The sequence below is a fragment of the Molothrus aeneus genome, chromosome 9 (assembly GCF_037042795.1).
Source record: "Molothrus aeneus isolate 106 chromosome 9, BPBGC_Maene_1.0, whole genome shotgun sequence".
Classification (NCBI taxonomy): Eukaryota; Metazoa; Chordata; class Aves; order Passeriformes; family Icteridae; genus Molothrus; species Molothrus aeneus.
This window is the reverse complement of record NC_089654.1, coordinates 10,321,519-10,335,140: the sequence shown is the minus strand read 5'-3', so window position 1 is coordinate 10,335,140 and position 13,622 is coordinate 10,321,519. Positions and strand designations below refer to the sequence as shown.

The window sequence follows — 13,622 nt, the reverse complement described above, 5'->3', positions numbered from 1 at the left end:
CTGGCCTCAGGCCAGCTGAGATCACTTCTCACAGGGAAGAAGGGAAATGGTCCAAATGGTCCCTAGCACAGCCAGCATCTCTGCTCTAGGTTATGTCTTGACAGCCTCAACTCATCCAATTCTTCCCTTATTCCCCTGCTCACCATGGCACCACACTGGTATGTTAGCTCATCACTACTACAGTGAAACACCAGGAGTCTCAGCAGGACCATTTCTAGCAAAAATACCTGCTTCAGATCCGAGAGACTTGTGACAAAAGCACAGCTGCTTACAGCCTTCCATGCTCCCCTGTAAGCCCAGGCTCCCTGGGCAGTCCTGCACCATTTACCTGGATGTCACCACACCTGCACTCCACAGCCTTGGGGCCCTCCACTGCAGGTGGCCACAGGACTGACACAGAGACAGGGTAAAATGCAAATACTTCACACATTTAAGTATCTTCCAGAACTCTATTTCCAAAATTTAAGAGGGTAAAAAAAAATAAAAAAAAAAAATCAAGGCCTACCAAAGTTAACAGAATCAAAACAAGATAAGCACCAAACCAGCAGTGATCAGGCCCTCTAAAGAAAGCAAACTGAAGGATCTCTAAAGTGCAGAACAGAAACTTTAGGTCCTATCAGTGTTTATTCAATCCAAGGTCTCCTTTATTTAGCATCAGGCACACAGGCATTTTTAAAAGGCTTTAATTACTTTCTTCTTTTGGATTTTTGTACCATTCAAATCTGTCTAAACACACTAACCTTACAAAAAAAAAAAAAAAAAAACCAAACACACTATTCATGTAGAGCAACTCAAAGTTTGAGATGAACAAGAATGCATAAAAGGGCCACAGGGCCACTCTTTGAAACAAAACAAACATTTAGTCCACACTGTAAATTAATGTGAAAATTCAGTGGCAAAGGGCAGAATCCAGTGCTTCAAAATGGAAACAAAAATATCTGAAGTAAAAAACACCATCTGAAATCAAATTTCCCAAGCCTATGCAGTGGGGACTAATCAACTAGACTTTTAACATACTACTGAATTTCAGAATAATTCATTCTTTATTAAAAGTTCAGATGCCAACTTTAATATGAAGAGATATGAGATGTTACAGTGTTTCAAAAAGACACTACAGGACAAAATCGATTCAAGTTACCATCAAAAAGAAACCAGGTAAAATCCTCCAACAGCTGTTAACAGCATCTGATGGGACAAGTATTTTGGAGATGTACATTCCTGGAGCCCTGTATACCTCATCCTTCCTGAGACACAGTGCAAGCATTAACATATTAGAAAACTTGCTGGTCCCCTTGCATCACAGCTGAAAGAATATCAAGAGTTCAGACTAAACAGCAGCTGCCAATCTACCATCTCTGGAACCAAAAGCTCAATAAAGAAACTAGGTAAGTAAAGAAGTAGCAAAACAAATGTCACACTTATTAGCAAACAGGCCAGCAATGACCACGTAAATCCACCAGACACAGGACTTGTAAAAGACAGAACATCAGCAGTAAATGACAACACCTCTTTGTACATCTCAGTTTGGAAGAAACACCTGTAACAGCATAGCAGCAAGAAAAGAAAAGGAGAAGAAATTCCTACTACCACTCAGGAAACAAGTAAACAGACTGTACTCCTAAGCTTTCGCAAGTTTACTTCACTCTCCAGATCTGAGACAGGTGATCAGTTCAATCTCACAGGGTAAAAAATATAGGGAAAAAAAACCAAACCAAAACCAAATCTCCTACTCCCTCATTACCTCTACCTATGAACCTCCACATCCCAAAACATAAAAAAAATCCTTGCTGCTGCCTGCAGCTCAGCCCGTGCCCAGCCCCTGGGCAGACGGGCTGTTTTCCCTTCCTCAAGCCCTGAAAGCGATTGATCCCGCTGCACCTGGGATCTGGGGGACTGCTGCCACAGCCACCCTCCAGACCTCCCCTCCGGGCCGCACCGGGGCGCGGAGGGCCCGGCAACCCGGGCGTCGAGCGGACGAGGCGCCGCCACCCCGCGCCCTCCCCTCGGGCCGGGGCCGCCCCCGGTCCTCACCGGCACCGGCACCGGCACCGGCACCCCCACCCCGCCCCGCCCGCAGCCCCACGCCCCTCGTTCGAGCCCCGCCACCGCGGGGGGCCGGGCCGCGCCCCCGCTCCGCGCCGGGCCTTTACCCCCCGCCCCGGGCCACGGCGGCCCCTCGCCTCCGCCAGGCCTGCGGGGCCCCCCGCGCCGGCTGGGCCCCGCAGGGCTGGGCTGGGCCGAGCCGCCGCCCGCCTCCCGCACCACCCCCGCGGCGAAGCCGCCCCGGCCCGGCCGGGCCGGGCCCCGCGCCCCGCACTCCGCACCACGAGTGCCCGGCACCGCCACTCACCGCCCGCACTCTGACCCCCGACCCCGCGCTGAGCGGCAGCGCCGCCGCCCAACCGCAGCGCCGCCCGCCGCCGCTGGGGGCGGGGCTTCCGACCCGCCGCGCCCCCTCGCGCAGGCGCGTGCCTCGCGCCGCCCCGCGGGGCACGCTGGGGGTCGTAGTTCTCCGCGGCCGGCCCCGCCGCGTGGCCGCGCCTCGACGCCGCGCCGGGTCTGGGGGCCCCGGTTCCCACCCCCCCGTGCTCGGCGGGATCTCATCCTCTCCCTGCCGGCCCGACTCCTCGTCTGCCCTGGGGCCAGCACGTACCCGCCTTGTGTCCTCAAGGGCCATCCCAGTGCGTGGCTAGGACACCTCCCCCAAGTCCTGAGGGCTCCGCGCCTCTGTGGTCACTCATCTCTCTTAGCCGAAACCTGTCCGAGCCGTGCCTGCTCTTTGCTTGACTCCCCTGAGCTGTGGCACCTCCTCCCCACTCCCGATCTCTCTGGCTGTCACACTCTGCAAGGGTTCTGAGCCCCGTCCCTGCCCGCTGCTGCAAGGAGTCCTGAACGGGCTGCCCTTGGATTGTCCCTTTCCGGAGACATTCGAGACCCACCTGGAGGTGTTCCTCTGTCACCTGTCCTGGTGACCCTGCCTTGGCACGGGGATTGGACTGGATGATCTCCAGAGATCCCTTCCAACCCTAACAAGTCTGTGATTCTCTGAATTTACCTGCAATGATACCTAATCTTTAGCCTACTGATGCATCCATAACTCTTGGAATCTCAGCTGCAATGACAAGTGTTCTAGCTGGGGCCATTCCCTGCTATTCATTGCTTCCTTCCCCACTTCTCACATTCACTCACACCTCCATACTTCAAGCCAGCAGCTCCTTTGCACACCCCTGATACTCCTCATATGCATGATGAACAAACTCAGAGCACTGATTCATGCTAACAGGACTGTGAGGGATTCCAGAGGCCGCCTCACCCATCATTTGCCTGCAGGCAGGAGCAATCCTATCTGTCATGCTCTCCTCTTAAAATAATTCCTTAAGCCTTTCTCTGGCTCCATGTCTCAAAATACTGGACAAAGATAAGTATCAGAGTGCAGAGATCACTGACTGATGCTCCACACAAGGTGTGAATCTGCCTGGTTCTCCTGCCTTTCACTGAGTTGCTGGCTCCTCAGGCTGGATTTATCCTTTCCTCTGTTTGTGTGCAGCCTTGAACTTGAGAGGCCTGAACCATGAAAGTATCATGTCAGAACTATAAAAATACCAACAGCAAACCATTTAATAATAGTAAGAGTTCCTTTAAGTCCTCTTAGATTTGGCATCTCTCAGCTTCCCACCCACATAAGCAAGGATAATGTGAAATTTTACTTCTAAGCTTAGCTATATTGCTGTGATTTGTCAAGTCATTGGTGACTGATGTATGGTTTGCCAGGAGCCCAGGAGAGTGAATTGAAGGCCTTTGCACTGATTCCTTGAGCAATCTATCCCTGGCCCTCCCTTAGCAGGGATGGAAACTGGCTGAAATTACACTGCAGTCCCTAAGCTTGAAATTTAGGGCTCACAGCCTGCCTGTGTTTCTAAGAGGATGAAAGAGAAGAGGCCTTTCCTCTGCTGACCTCTTCATCTTGCAGTAAAATGTAATTCCTTGGTCTAGACAAACGATGAAGGGCTCATAGAGGTGTGCATGCCTTTTTTTCATTTGCCAAGCCTCGTGCTGTTTCCCAGGCAGTACAGCAGGCGGATTTCCTCCTGCCCAGTTCATTGGGGAAAACCCCTTTTCCCAGATGAGTTATCTGCAGTAACCAGGGCCACACCTTGGCTTCTGCCAGCTTCTGTGACCCAAAGACTGCAGGACAGCAATGAGATTCCTTCAGCAACTTCACTTTCAGAGGGCCTTTTTTCTGGCACAACTATCAGCACCCAAACCAGTTCAAAGAGAGCCATGTTTTACGAAATATTGTCACTGTTTCTGTATTGTTCATGTCTGAGCCTGTCTTATGCCTCAAATGAACACTGCAGGCCACTGAAAATGTCACCTACAGATTAATCTGGCTCACTCCAGGCTTCTGGAAAAATAAATGAGGGCGATCAATAGCTATCCTGTGGCGTGCCCTTCAATGCACGTGGCCCCTGTAGCATCCTGACTGGGAACAGCTCCCCTGCCCAAGGGACTGTGCCAGGAAAGCACATGGTCAATTGCCATGGGGCCCTAGGCAAGGAATGCTGACAAACTGGGTCATGCAGGTGGGGAACAGTGGTCAAAAGGGCTGATAGTTGCTCATTAGGGCCACCTTATTTATTCCAGGTAGCACAGCCCACGTCAGTCCCATGACCCCGTTGCCTCAGGACCGGCTCTATCCGAGAGCAAGCGAGCGTGATTCAGGAGTCACTCTGGTGTCTTAATTGCTTGCCCTACTTTACAGATTTTGAGATGGCTAGAAGAAGCCCATAGGAAATAGGGTCCATGCTGGGGCAGTGTCTGCTCTGTCCTAATTTACATGAAAGACTGTCTTCAAACCTTGGGTGGAAATCAGCTCAGATTCCAGCTGTGACCTTCTCTCCTATGGCTGGATCCCTCTGCTGCTGCCAGCAACCTGGTCTACAGTTACCTGAAGTTTTATTTGTTTTAAAACCCCAACAGTTTCTGAGCAAAGCATAATTTCATTCAGCACAGATGTTAAGCCACCACTGGGCTGATGGATGGACAGAGCTTGATTAGAAAGTAGCAAACCAGTGGGGCAGGGTAAGGCAGGAAATACAGAATAAACCCCCCTGACCCCATGTGGCAGCTGCAAGGGATCCTCTGTGTGAAGACAGGGCTGAGCTTATCCTAACCCAAGATCAACTATCCGGTCTCTCTCTGCCTGCTGCTGGGTCAGCACAGAAAAGGAGGGACATTCTCCAGCCCTTCTCCCAGTGCCTCCTTCCCAAGGGTCCATGGGGCACAGCTCCTTTTAAAGCAATGGGATTTTACATTATTATGGCACAAAGAAACATCAGATCATTTTAAAGGCAACTCTGTTAATACTGTTCAGCTGCTTATGCTGAGTGAAACTTTTAAATGTCTTATAATACACATGACAAGTAGTTTTGTATCACTGTTTTCTACTTAACAAGTTAATAACGTGCCAACCCAAATCCTTCAGTTACTAATGCCACCAGTGGGACTCATTAACCAACGTGAGTACATATTTAAGGGAATACTAATATTCACAATGTACATTTTTATATTCATGTTGTCATTCTTGAAACCACAGCTCAGTTCATGTATTCTGTTGAAACATTTGTTTGCAGAGGATTTCTCTCTCCCTTTCCCTCTAAACACAGAGACTATCACTGGGGTATCATTCTGGTGAATGATATTAATGACAGCCTGTCATCCTGGAAAGCTATTTCGAGCTGTCAATTAAAGGGTGTTTTGAAAGAAAGCAGCTCATTCAAACCCCATGGGAGCAAGTGTGTCTCATTGTCTGACAGTGACCCCCTTGATGAATTTGGGAGCAGCAGCAGTTCTGTGGGGCTCGGAGCTTTGCAGATGAAGCACAGGGCTCTTGGATGACAATGACAGGAGATTTTAAAGGTGCTGGTGTCCTTAGCAAAGAAAAGGCAAAAGGGTATTTCAGATGATAAAAGCAATCCACAGGTAGGAGTATTGGTCAGGAAAGAAGTCCCAGGGATACTGAGCCATTCTCCTCCATCTTGTAATATAATTTCCTCTCCAACATCCACATTTATCAGCCTCCATCTTCAAATATGTCTTTTTACTTGCCCATGCTAACCCAAGTAGAAGGCTTCTTCAGCTTTTCTCTACCTGATAGATGGAAAAATCTCTAATTCCCAGATAAAATGTAATTATAGCTAGTTTACTCCAATTTATTCTGGAAAAATGATCCTTTGATTTAGCTTGTTGGTTTCTTTCCCTCTCATGGTGTATTCATAGGCAGCTCTCAGATCCCAGCCATTTTTGCCATCTTTGCTTTGGTGGCCTAAACAAGCCATTTTTTCTTGTATCTCCTTAGCATCTTATCTTTCCATTTCCCACTCCATCTTAGTAGACCTCCTCTGCACCTGCTTCAGTTTCAATTAAATTTTCTTGAGCATGAGTGCCCAGGCTGGTATGTGGTATTCCTGAGCTGGGCTCCAAGGGCTCGTATAATATATGTCACTTGACCCTATAAATATTACTCATATAAACATGCTTGATTTCTACATTTCCCCCCTCAACAGGGTGGTCCACTCTCAGAGTTTTCTCGTTCCTTTTATTTTCCTAAGCACTCCTTGCGCAGTAATAAAAATGTACAGACTCAGTGGGGATCTGTTTTAACTTCAAATGTGCTGATTCAGTTCAAAAACCATTAATTCAGCCAGAATCAGGGCCATGGGGTGGAAATCCTTTTCCAGTTAAAACAGAGGTGAGAGGGACAGCCTTTGGCAGGCTAGGAAATAAGTGCATTAGAAAAACATTGCAGGACATCAGAAAGTGGCTATTGACTGGGCTATGTTAACAGAGGACAAGGGAATCTTGGACATTTCACATCAGGATGGGATGTTTCCATAGGAGATCTGCTTGGATTTGAGCAAACTTCTGGAGTTTGGTGCATGTGAGCATTTTATTTCTCTAGTCTGTGCCTTGCTGGAATGGTCATAATCATTCCTGCTGGACCTTCTATTGACTGAGCACACAAAGCTAGTCAGACAGGCTGGTCCTGTCTCCAAAAAATCCCACTTTAACCACAAGTGCAAGAGGATGCAGAGAAATGCAAAGCTAACATAAACAATTGTGTTGCTCAGGCTGTAGATCAGTGCCCTTGCCCTTTGTGTGAGTCCCAGTGAATCCAGCTTTTGCCTCTCACTCCCACTTTGTACGTGGGATGAGCAGAAAAACTGAGTGTGTCAGGAAGGCATCAGCACCAAAACACAAAACAAAATGACCCATCATCAGCAAAGGATTTCCTCAAGATACTTGACCAAAGGAAAACAGACTGAACATCAGGAGAAATGTCCTAAGGCTGTGATGCATTAAACTGTGGGATCAGCTTCCGAGAGGAGCGGTGGGAGCTGTGAAACCAGCCACATACAGCACTGTAAAACGTCCCATTGGTGCCAGCATGATCTCAGCTCAAGGGAGCTGCACTGAATCATCTACCATGCCTTTTCCAACTCTTGCTCCTAAAAATCAGACCTAAGAAGTACAAAGAAAGAAGGGCAAACAGTGATGTCAATTTGCTAAAGAAACACAAGCTTTTCTACATTATAGTATGTCGTAAAACCCTTGTGCTCGCACTGTATACTTAATCTTGATATTTCAATGCCATCCACAAAGAAATTCAGGCTTAACCCTGGTAAAAAATATTGTGCAATTGGGTGCAGTTTATTCTTTATATTTTAATAGCTATAGCAAAACTTCACTGCTAACTAGTAAAAAAAGAAAAAGAAAAAAAGGGAAAAAAAGAAAAAGCTGAATGTGTTTTACAGCTATGTTGTCATGGGAAAGCTGTATTTCAAAGTGAGGGCATCAACAGCAGTGAAATGGGAAATTTTTAAGCATTTTAAACATTTTTAATGCAACATTAAAAAAAATAAAACTCTTCACCAAAATGTCTTTGCCAGTATTTTAGCTAATATGTTGCAGTGTGTAAAGGAAGGGTTCTGACGCCTGCACAGGCCACCCAATACTGAGCTGCTCCTCAAGTGTCTTGAACTCTAAGTGTAAATGGAAAAAACATCTAAAATTAAGCATTTCTCCTGGAGGAACACATTGCTGATAAAGCAAATCTTCCCATAGGACAAGCACACCTGCTGGAAGGTAGAGAGACATTTTTATGTGTGGGATTTTAACTTGAGATAAAATACTTTTCACGGGCAGTCATATGGAAGACAGCTGGCCAAAAATAATAATAGAGGAATTTGTGTCCCTAGGGAAATTCTGAGGTTTCAAAAAATATGATTTTTGACCTAAGTTGGGACAAACAGTTTAGTGCTTGGATTTTTTTTGTCCTTGTTTAATGACATATTCCCAAATAAAAAAGTGTATTTCTTTTCACTTTACCACTTTGACATTTCTTTTGTTTTATTTTTACATCATTCTAGAAGCCCAAACCATCCATTACACCACACTGTTTCCTTTCCTCATACTGTACATTACATTGACAGGCATGATCCCCACCCTTTTTTAAGATTCCTATTAAACCAGTTAAATGTCTTTGTGAAACTCTATATAAGGAACAACAAGGATCCCTGCCATAAACTGGGGCTACAATGGGTTTTAACAATTATTTTTCAAATGTGCCTTTAAAAGATGGACATAAGAGACTAGAGCAGGGGGAGGAGTGCCTGGCACAGTCTGAATGGCCCCAGGGAACATGATTGTTCCTGAAAAACCTGAACTACCCCTTGGTCTGATGGCTGTCAGGCAAAGGGCCTGGCACAGGCCTGTCATCACTTGTGTTTTGTTTTTTTTGCTGTGGGCAGGGAAGCAAAACTTCACAAAGGAAAAATATTTTACCCAGAGAGCACTTGGTTTCCCCCCAGCTCAGGAGATCCCATGTTTTAGGCCAAATGCTTGGACCAAATCAGGTATAAATGTAGAACAGGAATAAAACAATACTGTCAGAAGGAGATGAGGGGAAAAAAAAAGACAACACCCCAAATATTAATATTTTAAATAATTTCTCAGCAAAAGCTTGGATAATGTTGATACACTCTAGTAAATGTTCCCAGTTACTCCAATCAGTGTGTTCTGGTAGAAAATTGGTCTTTTTCTACCAGAACACACTGATCGGAGTAACTGGGAACTAGGAAAAAAAGAATTACTTACTCTACCATGAAATCTCTTAGGTTCATAATTTATTTGGACTCAGTTGTGATGCTTTGTGCTATGGAAAACTTCCTGGATTCAACAATCCTCTAAACTGCCCCACTGAAACGAAATAATTACTTGGATAGCTCTAGCCCCTGCTGCTCCAAGTGTCCAGAGCTGTGTCTTTGAAGTAGTTCCTAAACTCCTGACCAAAGCAGCTCCTTTCACCAAACTTATGTCTCTCACCTTTATCTCCAGGAACACACACCTCCAATGGACAGCTGAATTCACCAGGGAGGGGAGTAGAGGGTTGCTGCCTGCTCTGGGAGTCAGACCCTTGCTCTCACATACTTTTGCCTATACTGCTTTAATTTCCCCACTATCTCCCCCTCTGTTTATTCTATTTTTTGCCTCTTTGTCTTTTATCTCCAGTGTTTGCAGACCCTCTTTCCTTTTCCAGCCTCTCTCTCCCTCCCATCATTTCCCCTAGCTCACTCCTTCCTTCCTTCCTTCCTTCCTTCCTTCCTTCCTTCCTTCCTTCCTTCCTTCCTTCCTTCCTTCCTTCCTTCCTTCCTTCCTTCCTTCCTTCCTTCCTTCCTTCCTTCCTTCCTTCCTTCCTTCCTTCCTTCCTTCCTTTCTTTCTTTCTTCTTTCCTTCCTTCTTGGCACTCTCCTGGAATTTCTATTCTCTCTTCTCTCCTCCCTCTCTTCCATCAGGACTTCCCCTAATGCTGCAGGAGGTACCTGGGCTGACAGGGATAGAGAGGGTAAGGACATGCTATGTCCAGAAAAATCTGAGATGCAGACATCCCGCTTGCCAGGGGACCATTCACAGATCCTGCTTCTGCTGCTGCTTTCAGTCCACAGGTACCAGCTGTGTGGATTGTCACACAGGAGTGGGAACACCTAAGGGGTCCTGGGAGACACAGCATAGAGTTCAGAGTCTGGAGACCTTGACCTGTGTGCTTGCAATTGTCCTTTGAAACCCAGGAGAAGGAGCCTGTGGAAGTGAGTGGTGCATCCTCCCCCAACCTCCTCCTTTGCTGCAGCCCTGAAAGTAACTGACCTTGGAAATATCAAAATTCATTTCCCCCACCAAAATTCTCACTCAGATTGGCTGCCATTGGAAAGCACAGCTGAGACCACTGAAATCTGTCCCACCTGTGACCCACACTGGATGGTTGGAAAAGCTCCTCCAGCTGAAGAGGCCAGCATAGTAATGTGCTACCTTATCTCTAGTGCCACCGACTTCAGTCTATTTAATTTTCCCTTTGATTTTAATATAGATTTATTGAAAACAACAGTTATCAAAACAAACTGCACTGGCAAATTGGTGTTCGTCTGTAGCTGTACAAGCACTATAAAGCTGCCAGAGTATGAAATAAATGGTGCTATATGGGAGGTCAGTTATTGCAATAGAAGTTCCCCAAGGATTTGCACTGGGCAGTTTAATATTTTTCTTATTACCCTCTTTTCTTTTCTACTATTTATGTCTCTCTGTTTAAATTTAAAGCATACAGCCATCTGCTGAGGCAAGCATCTCTGATAAAATCATCTCTGGTAAACCTTTTCATGAGTGGGCTTCCCTCAGAGTACCAGCAAATACTGTTGTGTCTCACTTAAAATGCAGACAAATTGAGACAGGGAGGCCAATTTTTCCAAGAGTTTTCCAACTAGGCCAGCTCTTTTCTCCTCCCTCCTTTTGAAAAGGTTTGTCCTTACCTCATGCTCCTTGAAAAAACCCTACTGATTAAAGCCCTGCTTCTTGTCATGTTATTTAACCTCCATTTAAATTCTGTGGCTGTATCCCACCTTACACACATCATACCTGGTATCTGTGGGCTCCTCCCTACACACGGTTCTAAAAAAATCAAATCCACTCATAGTCTAAACCTGCTCATCAGAAGAGATAAAAGGGTTTCTGTACTGATCTCTACATCAGGAGAACACAAATCAAATAACATAACTGTCAAATGAGGAGACGGGGTGTTTAAATGCCTATAGAAACAGGAACTCTAATTACAGAAACATCTATAATGTAACTAATATTATTTACATTAGAGCAATGCTAATCCAGATGAGGGTTAATGTCCCTGCTCCTAAAACATTACAGTTTAAATAGACACGAGACTGTGAGAGGATGGAAGGAGCATCAGCATGCTCATCCCTGCTTGAAGACCAGGGTTGGAGGCAAACTCCTCACGATAGAAGAGGATGAAAGTGAGCCAAAATGTGCAATAATGAAGATAAGTTTAGTTGCAGCCAAAGAGATCAAGCGACTTGCTCAGCCTCACACAAGCTGCCTGGGGGGGTGGCAGAAAATGAATAGAAACCATGGATGGCTTATATGAGTCTCTTACTCACAACAACATTACTCAGCAGTGGGCAGTGCCTGGATCTCACCGAGTCTTGCACTGTGCCCTGCAAACATCCAGTTCACTGGGAATCAGCACCTTCTGCCACTTCCTAAAGTCAGGCTGTGGGTTTTTAGACCAGGCTGCTCTGTGTGGACCTTTTTCTTCATGTGAGAGGCACAAGCCATCATTTTGGTGGCTCCAGGGAACAAGGCATCTTGCTTTGGCTGACAGAGACAATGGAGAGCAATAAAACTGCTCCATCCCCTATCTTGATTCACTGATCAGCCCATCAACACGCAGACAACCCACCACATGCTCTGAATTGGACCTTTGGGCCTTAAAGTCTGCACCCTGGAGGAACTCACTCCAGGTCGAAATCCTCCTACTCTTTATCAGTCTGTACCAATTGGGTGCAAAACATGGAAGTGCTTTGTCCTTTATCGACTGTGGTGTCCAGCTCTGGCAGCTGTTTCCCAGCTTCACAGAGTGCTGATGAGAGGACATACTCTCCTTCTCCTCCATCCCGCTCCTTCCCAGTCTCTTCTTAGTGCAAAAGCTCAATATTCAACACTTGCAGCTACCAGCGGTTTAGAGACCACTTGTGGTCCTTCCTGTCTGGCCCAAGATACCCCACAACAACCTAGGGTTAGAAATTACGTGTTTAGACCATATTCCATTTGATATGAATTGCTGAAGTGAGGTATAAACAGAAAGAGCAAGTATGAGCTTCTCTAGCTAAAGCTATTGCAAGATTAAGTATAGCCCGGATCCCTTAAGGGATCTCAAACATTTCTCATCCCCTTCAGAAACTTCCTGTGAGAATAGCAGTCCTACACACCCAAAATGAGACAAAAATCTGTATTTGGAGGGAAAGGATCTACACAATTTGGCACTGGACCCAGCAGGTTTCCCAGGGCTCTGGTAACAATTCAGCACAAAAGGGAAAGCCAGCAGGTGAGAAACAGAACATTAACAAGCCTGAATGACACATGCAGCCAGATTGTCTGCTTTGCTGACAATTGATGCCATCCCTATTACTGGAAAATTGTGTAAGCATGCTTCCCTAATGCCTGGCAGCTTATTGCTTTGGATTGCCAGTTTCTTGTCATGGCTTACAGCTTCTGTGAGCTGGTGTAAAAAGGCTTGCTGTCCCCAAGTTTAATGGTGGAGGCAGTCACTGCACAACCAGAATGTGCTTCTCCGACCATCTTGTATGCTTTGGGATTCTGCAAAGTAGCAAGTGTGTTATTAACACTCCTGTGGCACAGCTAGAGAGTCTGTCTTCTAAAGAAACTCACCATTACATCTCACTGCTGAGCATCAAATACCAGATGAGGGAGAGAGAATCCCACAAACAAGACCTTCTGAACCAGGGGGAGCACAAGGATTTCCACAGATGTTCCTCTAAACAGGACCACTAGGAGTCCAGGGCTGAGGTTTTTAAGTTGGACAATTTATTCTTACCATCTCAAGGAAGGGTAAGTGGGGAGACTGGGGACAGCAGCCACGGGACAGTAGAACTGTGCAGTTTAGGACAGCAGCCTTGGGCAGGCAGAGGATGGCTGATGGCTGATCCAGGCAGGCAGGGACTGCAAGTAAGGACCTGCTACAGAAACAGTTGACAAACAGAGTGCTAGAGCACTCCCCTTGCTTCTGCTAATATTCCTTCTTCACTCTGGCTCTCCATTTCTTTTCCTTTCACTCCTGAAGTGTCTCATAAGGAAGGACACACAATTTGCCTCTCCTGGCAGAGGAGATATGACACAAGAGTGTGGTTTCACGTCTTTACATCCTTCTTACACCCTCCACCTACAGTCAGAAGTACCCTGTAGCTGTAATGGGTAGGCAGAGCAGAGATGGCAGTGAGAGGAAGGAACAAGAAGAATTGGAGGCTGAGGCAGAGCATCACTGTGAATCATTGCAATTTCCTCTGATCCTGTTTTATCATTGGGGGTGGGAATGTAAAAGATGCAGAACCTGTGTGAATAAGGTCAAATTAAATCACATTTCCAGGCTGGGGAAATTACTTTTGCCTGCAGCAAGAGAGGTGCACAACACGAATGAAGCAGGGGAGGTTCATGCCACCAGGCATGCTATATCCAGCTATTGCAAGACAGAAGGAATTTAT

At 46.3% G+C, this 13,622-nt stretch overlaps 1 protein-coding gene across 3 annotated transcripts in view; it reads right to left on the bottom strand.

Moving 5' to 3' along the window:
• The window catches only part of ERI3 (ERI1 exoribonuclease family member 3), a 129,339-nt gene extending 126,898 nt beyond the window's left edge, over positions 1-2,441 (bottom strand). Inside the window, exon 1 of one of the 3 annotated variants that reach the window (XM_066555548.1) lies at positions 2,351-2,441. The gene's annotated coding sequence lies outside the window, so the exon portion shown is untranslated. The other 2 variants (XM_066555550.1, XM_066555549.1) reach the window with 2 other exon arrangements.
• Between the last annotated feature and the right edge of the window lie 11,181 nt (positions 2,442-13,622).